The sequence below is a fragment of the Rhinopithecus roxellana genome, chromosome 1 (genome assembly GCF_007565055.1).
Source record: "Rhinopithecus roxellana isolate Shanxi Qingling chromosome 1, ASM756505v1, whole genome shotgun sequence".
NCBI lineage: Eukaryota > Metazoa > Chordata > Mammalia > Primates > Cercopithecidae > Rhinopithecus > Rhinopithecus roxellana.
In genome coordinates this window covers 205,499,210-205,511,392 of record NC_044549.1, presented here as the reverse complement: position 1 = coordinate 205,511,392, position 12,183 = coordinate 205,499,210, and positions in this window count along the sequence as shown.

Sequence of the window (12,183 nt, the reverse complement as noted above, 5' to 3'; positions counted from 1 at the left end):
CCAGAGGAAGCAGCTGCGGAGAGGAGACCGTGCATCCTGATTTGAAGACGGGAAGCGAGAGGTCCCTCCAGGAAGGAATGTCTGGTTTGCAGCAGCGTACAGAGCAGGATGGCTGGAGAGGTAGACGTGGCAGGCATGATCGCAGCTCTCTGTCTCACGTTTTCTCAACCCAGGCAAAAGCTGATTAATGCCTGAATCATGTCCCGGAGCTGAGCCTCCTGGGTAGGGCAGGGCAAGGTGGTATCAGATGGCTCAGTGATGTGCCAGGCCTCAGGGAGGGGAGAGAGGATAGTGTAGGGGAAACAGAGCTGGCCTGGAGAGGCTGTCACACCCACAGCATCACCCCAGTTTTGATGGCAAAGCTGGGTGACTTTGAGCAAGTGAATGATGCGCGCTGGGCTTCGATTTCCTCGTCATCACCACCCCCGTCTCCAGCACAAGCTGCTCCACATCAGGGAACCTCTTGTAGTCACCCAGACTCTGTGCTTCCTCAACACCCAGGCCTGCAGTTGATGCCACCCCTCCACCTGGAATCTCCTTCCCCATTCCCACACATCTTAGTTTCTCCAGTCTTTCAGATTCAGTCCTAGCATCCATCACCTCCTCCAGAAAGCCTTCCCTGACTGCCTCACCCCATCTCCTAGACGGGCACAGTGGGTTGTATTTTCCCAAGATGGTCCCTTGTATATGCTCCCATATCCCACCCCCACAGTGCAACTCTTCTCCCACAGAGAGGTGGGGTGTGCATTCCCCTGACCCTAGGCCTCCTCCTTCCCCTGCCTGGAACCCAGCCTCCATGCTACGAGGAAGCCCAGGCCACTGGAAGAAACCACGTAGCTGACCCCAGCATCAACCAGGCGTGAGAGTGGGCAGGCGCCCTTCAAGTCATTCCAGTGGCCGGCCTCGAGTCTTGGGGTTGTGGCTGCATGTGAGGGCTCAGAGACACACTGTCCCCACCGTGCCCTCTGCATGCAGATCCACAGAAACCTGAGAGAATAAACGATCCTGTTGTGTTACGGCTTTCTGGTTTAGGGTGATTTTGTATGCAGCAGGTGACAAAAGTCTCCCTCGGGAGTCAAGGACCCCGTGCTTCTCTCCGTCAGAGCATTTTCTCCCGGGCTGTTCCTGCTGCTGACAGCTCTGCCTCTCTGACCGCAGAGTGAGCACCTGGGGCAGGGGCTGCCGTCTGCACAACCCTGGGACAGGCACACTGGCCCTCGAAGAGCACTCACCGAAGGTTTATCTCATGGAACCCAAAAAATAAGAGGGAGGCTCTCAGGTGATAGAAATATTTGAGCCACAGCATTAATACAAAATATATGTTTTTTGTTGTTGTTTTTTGGTGTTTTGGGTTTTTTGTTTTTTTTTTTTTTTGAGATGGAGTCTCACTCTGTTGCTCAGGCTGGAGTGCTCACTGCAACCTCTGCCTCCCGGGTTCAAATGATTCTCCTGCCTCAGCCTCCCGAGTAGCTGGGACTACAGGCGCCCGCCACCTCGCCCGGCTAATTTTTGTATTTTTAGTAGAGATGGGGTTTCACTGTGTTAACCAGGATGGTCTCGATCTCCTGACCTCGTGATCCACCCGTCTCGGCCTCCCCAAGTGCTGGGATTACAGGCGTGAGCCACCGCGCCTGGCCAAGAAATAGATATACATATATTTTAAATGCATGATGTATTGGTGAGAATGTGCTCCTCTAAACCTTTGAAGTTTATGAACTGGTCGCATGAGGCCGGGGTCCCTTGCGGGGCTTGCAGAAGCTTGTCAGTGGAGTAAGCCAATGAAAGGGAGTGGGGGGCACGGCGGCAGCGGTGCCCCCTCAGCCGAGATGACCTCACAAAACCACCGAGTCATACTCATTTCTACCTCTGAAACTGACCCCAGAGCTTCCTCAGACAACAGGCAGCCATCATCCTGTGGGGCACCACTTCCTCCACCTCCCACTTCCACCCTCCTGGGACTCTGCAGGGCCCCCAGATCGACCCTGCAGGGAGTTGCCCGCCCAAAGGCCCCAGACCCCGAATCTGCACTGCTGCCCCCACCTCCTGGGCCTGCACTGCCTCCAGGAAGGCCCTCGAGCCACAGGGATTTCACACCCCTCCAGACCTCACCAGGGGCCCTCAAGGCCTTCACAGCATTCCTGTGCCTCATTGCACTTGACCGCCACACCATCCACTGAGGCAGACCAGGCAATGATGACACGGCCCGGGCTATAAAGGAAGCAGTGGCTCCTGGCCTGTGGCCTGGACTTCTGGTCCCACCCCACTGCCCCTCACTCCCCCTGGCCACTGACAGTGGGGCTGCTACGAACCCCGGGGGTGGGTCCCACCGCGTGTTCAGTCCGCATGGGTGGACCGAAGCATCCGCAGACATTTGACCAGCTCGGCTTAGCCCTGAGCACCCAGGACATGTCTGGGTCCCTGGACCCACAGGGTGAGGTAAGCACAGCAAACGAGCACTCAGGTAAATGAAATAGGGTGACACTGGTGTTTCTGTTGCCTAAAGAACCACTCACACGACCGGGCGCGGTGGCTCACGCCTGTAATCCCAGCACTTTGGGAGGCCAAGGCAGGCAGATCACGAGGTCAAGAGATTGAGACCATCCTGGCCAACATGGTGAAACCCCATCTGTACTAAAAATACAAAAATTAGCCGGGCGTGGGGTGGCGTGTGCCTGTAGTCCCAGCTACTCGGGAGCTGAGGCAGGAGAATCACTTGAATCCAGGAGGCAGAGGTTACAGTGAGCCGAGATCGCACCACTACACTCCAGCCTGGTGACAGAGTGAGACTCCACCTCAAAAAAGAATAAAAAGACACACACACACACACACACACACACACACACAGCAAAAACAAACACAAAGACAAAAACAAAATCCCTTCGATGTCCATTTCCTGAGCCAATTACATCCCCCAACAACTACTTCAGAATTACTTATTATTTGGGATTATTTGTGTTCATTTCCCCTGTACCAAAAGTCAGAATCAAGTTAACTGTGCTGTGTCTCTGTCACAAATGTCTGCTTATATAAATAGGAGGGGGTACAAGCATGTGTCCACACACGCACACACGCCTCTCCCCGGATAAAGAGGTCTCGGGGTGAGGATTCTGGAACCTGTCCTTCCACACCTCCTGCGTCTGGTCACTGTCTCTGAAGCTGACACTCCTCACGCCGAGGGATGGGCAGGCAGAAGGCTGCAGGCAGTGCGCCAGCCAGATCAGCTTACAGCGAGCTGTCAACCCAGTCACTGACGCCTCAGCGAGGCCATAAATAACAGCGGCGAAGCTGCAGCAGGCCACCCGGGCCTCCCCCAAACCACCCCCCTCGCCTAATGACTGCTTGGCGTTCAGGCTTCCACCGTGACCCGACCTAGGCCCCAAGCGTTCTTTGGGGCGCAGTGTCCCTTCCCAGGCACGGAGTGGGTCAGCCAGGAGCACGCTGCCTCACAAGGTCCCGGTGTCCTGCCAATGTACTTTCTGGATGCTGGAGAGAGGCCGAAAAAAAATCCCATCACTCAAAACCCCACCCCTTTCAAGACCGGCTCCAGAAAGCTGAGCTCCATCCCCGTTGTTGATCCGGTCATGGTGGATTCTATACCAGAAACCATGCCACACAGCAACTGCTGCCCTCTGCCATACGGCAGCGACTCACCCTGTGCCCAGGCTGGTCTTGTGTTCTTTGCAATGCGAGTGGGCAAAAGCCGACATATAAGGCAGCTCTTCTGCTTAGACTCCTTTTGTCCCGCCCTCAGGGTCAGGGACCTTTTGTCCACATCCTCGGTTCTGAGGCTTTAACTCTCACCACCTAAAACATCCACCCAAAATCACAGACCACCACACATACACCCACACACCACATACACACACACCACACACACAGCATACGCCCACACACCAGACACACAAATCACACACACACCACATACACACACCACACACACACTACATACACACACACCATCCAGACACATCACACACACACACCATCCAGACACATCACACACACACACAGACCACACACGCACACCACATACACACACTACACACACCATACGCCCACACACCCGACACACAGATCACACACACACCACATACACACACACCACACACACAGACCACACACGCACACCACATACATACACCCTACACACACACCAGACACACACACCACACACACACCATACGCCCACACACCCGACACACAGATCACACACACACACCACATACATACACACACCACACAGACCACACACACACACCACATACATACACACACCACACACACACCACACACACAGACCACACACACACACCACGTACACACACCAGACACACCACACACACACAGACCACACACACACACCACACACACGCACACCACACACACACCCTACACACACACCAGACACACACCACACACACACAGACCACACACGCACACCACATACACACACTACACACACATACCACACACACAGACCACACACACACCACATACACACACTACACACACACCATACACACACACTACACACCACATACGCACACACTACACACACACATGCCACATACACACACATCACACGCCACATACACACACACCACAGACACACCATACACACACATCACATACACACACATCACATACACACACCCTACACACACCATACACACACACCAGACACCCACACACCACATACACACACACCACACACACCACATACACAGGCACACTACACACACACCACACACACACCATACACCCACACACCCAACACACAGACCACAAACACACACCACATACACACACTACACCCACCACATACACGCCACACATACCACACACACCACACGCCATATACACACACCACACACCACATACACAGGCACACTACCCACACCCCCGACACGCCACACACACTACACACACCCCACATACACACCACACACACCATACACCCACACACCCTACACACAGACCCCACACACCCTACACACAGACTACACACACACCACACCACATATACACTACATATGACATACACCACACACCACATATGCACACACCACACGCATGCACACTACACACACAGCATACACACACTCCAGACACATATATGCCACACACACCACACACCACATATGCACACTCCACACACACCACACGCCATATACACACACACCACACACCACATATGCACACACACCATGCACCCCACATAGACACACACCACACACATACACCAGACACATGCACACCACACACACCACACACACTACACACACACCACACACACCACACACCACACACATCACACACTACACACACACCACACACACCATATACATACCACACACGCCACACATCACACACCACACACATGCCACACACACACACACCACACCATATACATACCCCACACACATGCACACTCACACACCACATATTTCACACACATCACACACACATACACCACACCACATATACCACACAACACACACATACACCCACACACACATACACCACACACATGCACACCACACACACCACACACATACACACCACATACACACACCACATACACACCACACATCACACACACCACAGACACACCACACACATGCCACACACCACATGCACCACACACACCCCCACACACACCACACATCACACACATACCACACACGCACCACACACAACACACATACACACACCACACACATACACACACCACATACACACCACACACAGCACACACCACATGAACCACACACACACCCCACACACACCACACACATACACACACCACACTACACACACACCACACGCACACTCACACACCACACACACCACACACATACTTCCACACCACACATATTCACATACACACACACACGCACACACACTTCCTCACTCACAAGCTCTCTCCTGAACTCTCAGGATTGAATTTCCGTAAAATGCTCACGTGCCCCCACTCTACCAACTAATGAGAGAATTCCGCGATCTCATCAGCCTTCTAATAGGATTTTCATCACACCTCTCTGGATACAAACTATCTAAAGGTTCACCAAATGGCCACTAAGCACTGCACTCTTTATCCGCGCCCCGCCCCATCGAGTGAAGCTTCTGTGGCCACAGGGAGGCAGGAAGCAGGAGGCAGAGGAGGCAGGGGAGGCAGGAGGCAGGGGAGGCAGGGGAGGCAGGGGAGGCAGGGGAGGCAGGGGAGGCAGGAGGCAGGGGAGGCAGGAGGCAGAGGAGGCAGGGGAGGCGGGAGGCGGGAGGCAGGGGAGGCAGGGGAGGCAGGAGGCGGGAGGCAGGGGAGGCAGGAGGCGGGAGGGGGGAGGCGGGGGAGGCAGGGGAGGCAGGAGGCAGGAGGCAGGAGGCAGGAGAGGCAGGGGAGGCAGGAGGCGGGAGGCAGGGGAGGCAGGGGAGGCAGGGGAGGCAGGAGGCAGGGGAGGCAGGAGGCAGGGGAGGCAGGGGAGGCAGGGGAGGCAGGAGGCAGGGGAGGCAGGAGGCAGGGGAGGCAGAGGAGGCAGGGGAGGCAGAGAAGGCAGGGGAGGCAGGGGAGGCGGGAGGCAGGAGGCAGGAGGCAGGGGAGGCAGGGGTCTTCCAGAGTCAACCCTCACATATGGGGAACTGAACTCCAAAGAAGCAGTGACTTCTGAAGGTCACAGGGCCAGACGGGGGCCCACCCGTCCAGAGGACGGCACATCTGGGGCAGAAGTAACCAAATCCAGTCCTTCCGCGAGGGGACAGAGGGCACACACTGGGAAGCCGCACCCCAGTCCAGGGCCACACAGAGGGGACATGTGGTGGACCCTGGTGGTGCTCCTGCAAGCCCCCACCAGACCCCTTCCTGCGTTCCGCCCTTCCCCAGCCCCGGGGGGCTTCCATGGCTAACCCAGGCGCCTGTGACTTACTTTGGGGCCCTGTCCTCGGGCCATTGCAGGGAAGTGGGGAGCAGCCTTTAGCTGTGGCTAACTGGGGAGGGGTCTAAACGCCCAGCTCCCTTGCCTGAGTTGGGGCAAACTCAGAAATAATTTATACTCCAGAACTTTCCTGCGGGATCTGGCTAGGGCTGATTCTTCCAGGGAAACTGCACCAGCTAGGCTTCCCCCAACCCACCTGGGCTGCGCACTCCTGACTCCCTTACCAGTTCCTCCTGGGGTCATCTCCTTTCAATAAATCACCTGCGTCTGGGCCCTCATCCCAACAACTGCCTCCGGGGAGCCTGATCTAAACACCAGGAAACGTTTGTGGAACAAACGGAATGACTCTGATGATAACATCATCAGAGCAGGTGGTTCAAGGAAAAGGTCGGAGCAGAGGAGGAGTCTTGCCCTAAAGAGAGCTGGAGAAGACGCTGCACTTACACATCCACACACAACACACAACCACACACAATCACAAACACCCCACACACAACCACACACACACAACCACACACACCACACAACCACAAACACCACACACCTACACATACCACACAAACCACACATAACCACACACCACACACAACCACACAACCACACACACAACCACAAAACCACACAACACAACCACACACACATCATACACACCACACACAACCACGCATCACACACACAACACACACCACACAACCACATACACCACACACAACCACACACCACAACACCACACAACCACACAACCACACACAACCACGCACACCACACACACAATCACACAACCATACACACCACACAGCACACACCACACAACCACATACAAACCACACACCACACACACAACCATACACATCACACACAACCACACACAGCACACACAACCACACAACCACACACAGCACACATACACAACCACACACACCACAATCACATACAACCACACCACACACACAACCACACACCACACAAGACCACACACCACACACAAGACCACACACACCACACAACCACACACACAACCACACAGCCACACACACCACACACACAACCACACACACCACACACAACCACACAACGGTGTGGCTGAAGCCAGCAGGAATGGAAAGTTCTCCGGTGCCTCCCCTTCAAACAGCTCACACTCATGCGGGTCACTGGCCCGGCGCCCTCATGCGCGCGTCCGCAGAGTGCCCTTGTCCCAGCGTGGCCAAGACAGCCTCGTTCTCTAACCCTGTGTGGATGTTAGTCTGGACTGAGTCACCTCCGGACAAGTGAGGACTTGCCTGTCAAGTGATAAAACTTCAGCACTTCCACTCCTTTGAGTGGAACTAGAGTGGCCGAGTGTAGCTCAGCGTGTGAAAGTTGCTGTTGCTGCTTTGAACAGAGGGTACTGGCAGCGGATGCGTTCAGACCCCGCTCTTTTCAGCAGCCACTGTGCAGCGCGGTTCCACCTGGCTCCCACCTCCCGGCCCAGCTCTCTGCTGTCTCTGCCCGGTGGTGTTTCCCGATGCCCCTTTGCCTGAGCGCGGAAGCGTGGGGAGTGGAAGCTGGCGATGGGAGCCAGTGGAGGCATGCGAGCCTCCTGTGCTTCAGGAAGGCAGCCCTGGAGACCTTCCAGATGCTTCCCAGCAAGGCCCCGCAGCAGCCACCATAGCCAGCACATTTCTCTACTAGTTTCCCCTTTCCCATCTCATGGTCCTGCTCCCTGGGACCACGGTCCAACTGAACTGCATCCAAGTCCTTGCACCAAGCTCTACTTTGACGGGAATGCAAACTGAGACAGTGTTATACCTGCTGTGACCTTTTCCAAGGTAGCTGGGGTCATCATTATTTCCCTCAGCTCTTACCCGTGCTGCGGTAGCGTGCTGCCCTCAGAAGCTACAAGGTACCTTCCGTGAAATGGCCCAGCTGTTCTTTGGGGGTTCATGTCGGATTTTGCCATTTTTCTATCACTTTCTTTGTTGTTAGCAAGGCTTCCTCCAGCAGGACCGCTACCTTCCTCCCAACTGATCGTTTTTGTCTTGAATCTGCTATCGCCTGGAAATCACATGATCAAACTTGATGGCCTGTGTCTGTCGTGAAGGTGAACAGATTCTGAAAGGAGGGATGTTCCTTGGAGCAGATGTGTGAGCTTTCATTTCATACATTGGAAATTCATTTTGGCTGCTCAGGAGATATTTTTATCTCCCTGGTTTAGAGCTCTATTGAGGAGAGGGTAGAGGCTGGATAATCAAACATCGTATTGAGTTCGTTCTTATATTTTAATTTAGCTATGGCATGTGTTTGTGGGTGAATGCAGTGGGTCTAATAATACTTACCTCAAATGCCCTAGGGCCGTGCCTTGCCATTTATTAGCATACGCCGACTTCCAACTTTAACATCCAGTTTTTAAGACTCCAGGAGACTTCACAAGTGTGCCAGCTGCAGAGATGTGAAAACAATATCACACACCAAAAAAAAAAAAAAAGGCGGCTTACATATTTCAGAGCAAAAATAAAATCAGTCCAGGGATTGAATATAAATCCCCCCCATTCAGTCCCCAAGTCTCAGCCAGATGTCCCCTGTCCTCTCTGAAGAAGTTGCATGTCCCCTCTTGCAGGCAGAAGGAGGTACGTGTCCGTCTGGTCCTGGGAGGACTCCCTGGGATTCCTTGTGTAGAAAGAGTTCTGGGCTGGGGCTTGCTCCCTCCCCTGCAACTTTCCTGATCTCTGGGGCTCAGGGGCAGCCTCTGGTGCCTGGCTGATGGGCACAGCTGGCGAAGGCCACAGAGCAGCTGAGTGCTGGGGACAGGTGCAAGAGCAAACTCCAGCAGGTGTGTTGATCGTAATGACAGGGTCACTGACGCTGTCTCCCAAGTGTTTTCTGTGCTGCTGACAACTGGGGCAGGCGAAAGAACGTGGGAATTTGTTGTTGGAAAAACCTTTCCAATGTTTTTGGCTGTGGGCACCTCCCCAGGACGTGTAGTGAATGGGCGTTTCTTTCTTGGATGGGCTCAGCGTGCATGGTGGCTGTGGGTTCCCTGTTGGAGAGGAACTCGAAGTCCAGGCAAAGGGAGGTTTACAGGCCTGTGATGGGGTTACATCCTGATCAACTCATTGTTAGTCCAAAATGTAAGTCAAAAAATGCATTTAATACCCCAATACATCTAGCATAAAGTCAGAAAATCATAAGTTGAAGTCTCCGGGGGGGCCCCTCTGTATTTCACTGGAACCGTGGCAAGAAACCCCACAGACTGGCATTCTGGACATGGTTGCAGGTGAGAGGAGGGCTGCAGCTTGAGGGTCACGGTGGCTGGAAAGGACCTGGGGATGTGAAACGCTGTCATCGAGGGCTGGCATGCACACAGGAGGTTGATGGGGGTGTGGCTGCAGGCTGAGTATCGCTGGCTGCAGAGAGGTTGGCGGGTTGAGAGTGTGGTCATGGAGCTCAGTGGCCTCAATGATACTTGATGCTCCTAAGGGTGGCGAAGCCTCAGCAGGGTTGGCTGTAAGCAAAGCAGGGCCCTTCGGCGACTTTCAGCTGTTGCACAGAGTGGCAGTGAGACGATGACAACTTCACCCATGTGGGAATCCTCTGAGGTCACCTGAGAAGGAATCTCACGGATGAGAGCTTGGCTGGGGATGCAAAAGGCCCTGAGACAAGCTTACCACTTGGTGGCTCCAGGGAGAGATTCCAAAAAGTTTACAAAAGAAGAAAATGCATCATCTTTTAAAGAGGCGATGTAACTGGCCTCCACGCTGAAATATGTGAGTTTCCCAAACCCATGATTCTCCAAGGAAGAATTGAAATCTGGGTATGAAAACTACTCAGCCTCTTGGCGGAGGGGTGCCTGGCGGAAGCTTGGGTCTGTTCCAGCTGGGCCCTGCTCCCGGAAGAGCAGGCTTACAGAACCGGCCTGGGCATGGTCCAGCTCATTGAACTAAGTTTCCCCTGTGTGCCACTGACTGGCCCAAAGAAGATATAAGAGGGAAGCTTCCCAGGGAGATTGCTTTTCCAAGTCATCATTTCCAATTCAAGGCATTTCTGGGAAAAGTTCCCATTGCCCTGAATGCTCAGTTCAAACAGGTACACAGGTTGTCCAGAATCCTGAGGGATAGTATCTAATTCTGGTCTCTTTCAGCCAAGTATACCAGGGTCGGCAGCTACCCTTGTCCCTTGGGCAGGAAAGAAATGTCAGTATCACTTAGGCAGTTTCAGCAACTCTCAAGGTTATCAAATGGTCTCTTCTTTGGATTCACCTGTCATTCTGAAGACTGGATTTTCATTTCTGCAGCTGGCAAGGTGGTGTCCGAGCACCTTGGTAGCCCATCTCATAAAGTGAGACCTCCAGAGACCCCTGAGCACAACAGGCCTTCCAGATTAGTAGAATATCTGCTTCAAAGGGCTTAGCCAGAGCCTGCACAGGCCACTTTTTCAACCTTGCAGGAGTGTTAATGCTCCCCATCCAATCACAGGAATGTCCATGACCAGGAAACAGTTCTCTGAAGGCCGACTCCATAGTCTCTGAAATTTCCATGACAGCCAGCGTGGTGAAGAAATCTTGCAAAGGCTGTTGCTGGAATAATCCATCCTACAGGACTGGAATCAAAGGACACAGGCAGGCCAGCCACAGAGTTGAAAGAAAACAAATAGAAGGATCCCTGGATTCAGGGAAAAGGAAAGGTTCCCAGCTACGGTGAGACCTCAGCCCCGGATCCCCAGCCCTGCAAGGAAGCACACCCTTCACGCTGGCCCGCAATCCCAGCTTCTACGGCACACAGATGGTGGAAGGGAAGGCTCTGCGTTGTGTGAGCAACTACTTGTGAGAAGTGGCTCCTGGCGATGTTTAGACTGGGGACGGGAGGACTGCCTGAGCATGGTGAAGACTGCTTCCACTTCTGAAGGGCTGTTTGGGGACAGGGGTGTCCACTTGCCCAGGGCCAGCGGGAATGCTACAGGGAGGCCTGCCCAGGGAAGGCTGGGCTGCACAGAGAGGGAGTGAGTTCATCATCACTGAGCACAACCAGTGGGCAAGGAGAGTGCAGAGAAGGTTCTTGAGGGGCCAGGCTAGATGGCTGCAGTCTGCCCTGAGTGGCGGCCAAGGGGTTCTGCTGCCCCCAGAGTGCTGAGAGTTTGGGCTCTGGCTGGGCCCCACCCTGGGGAGGTGCCCACCATCCTTCAGGCCAAGTGAGGGGGTGGGTGCCTGCCAGAGAGGTGGCACACCTCAGATGGCTGGAGCAGGAGGTGGGGCATCCACACGTCCACCCAGGCTTTCAGC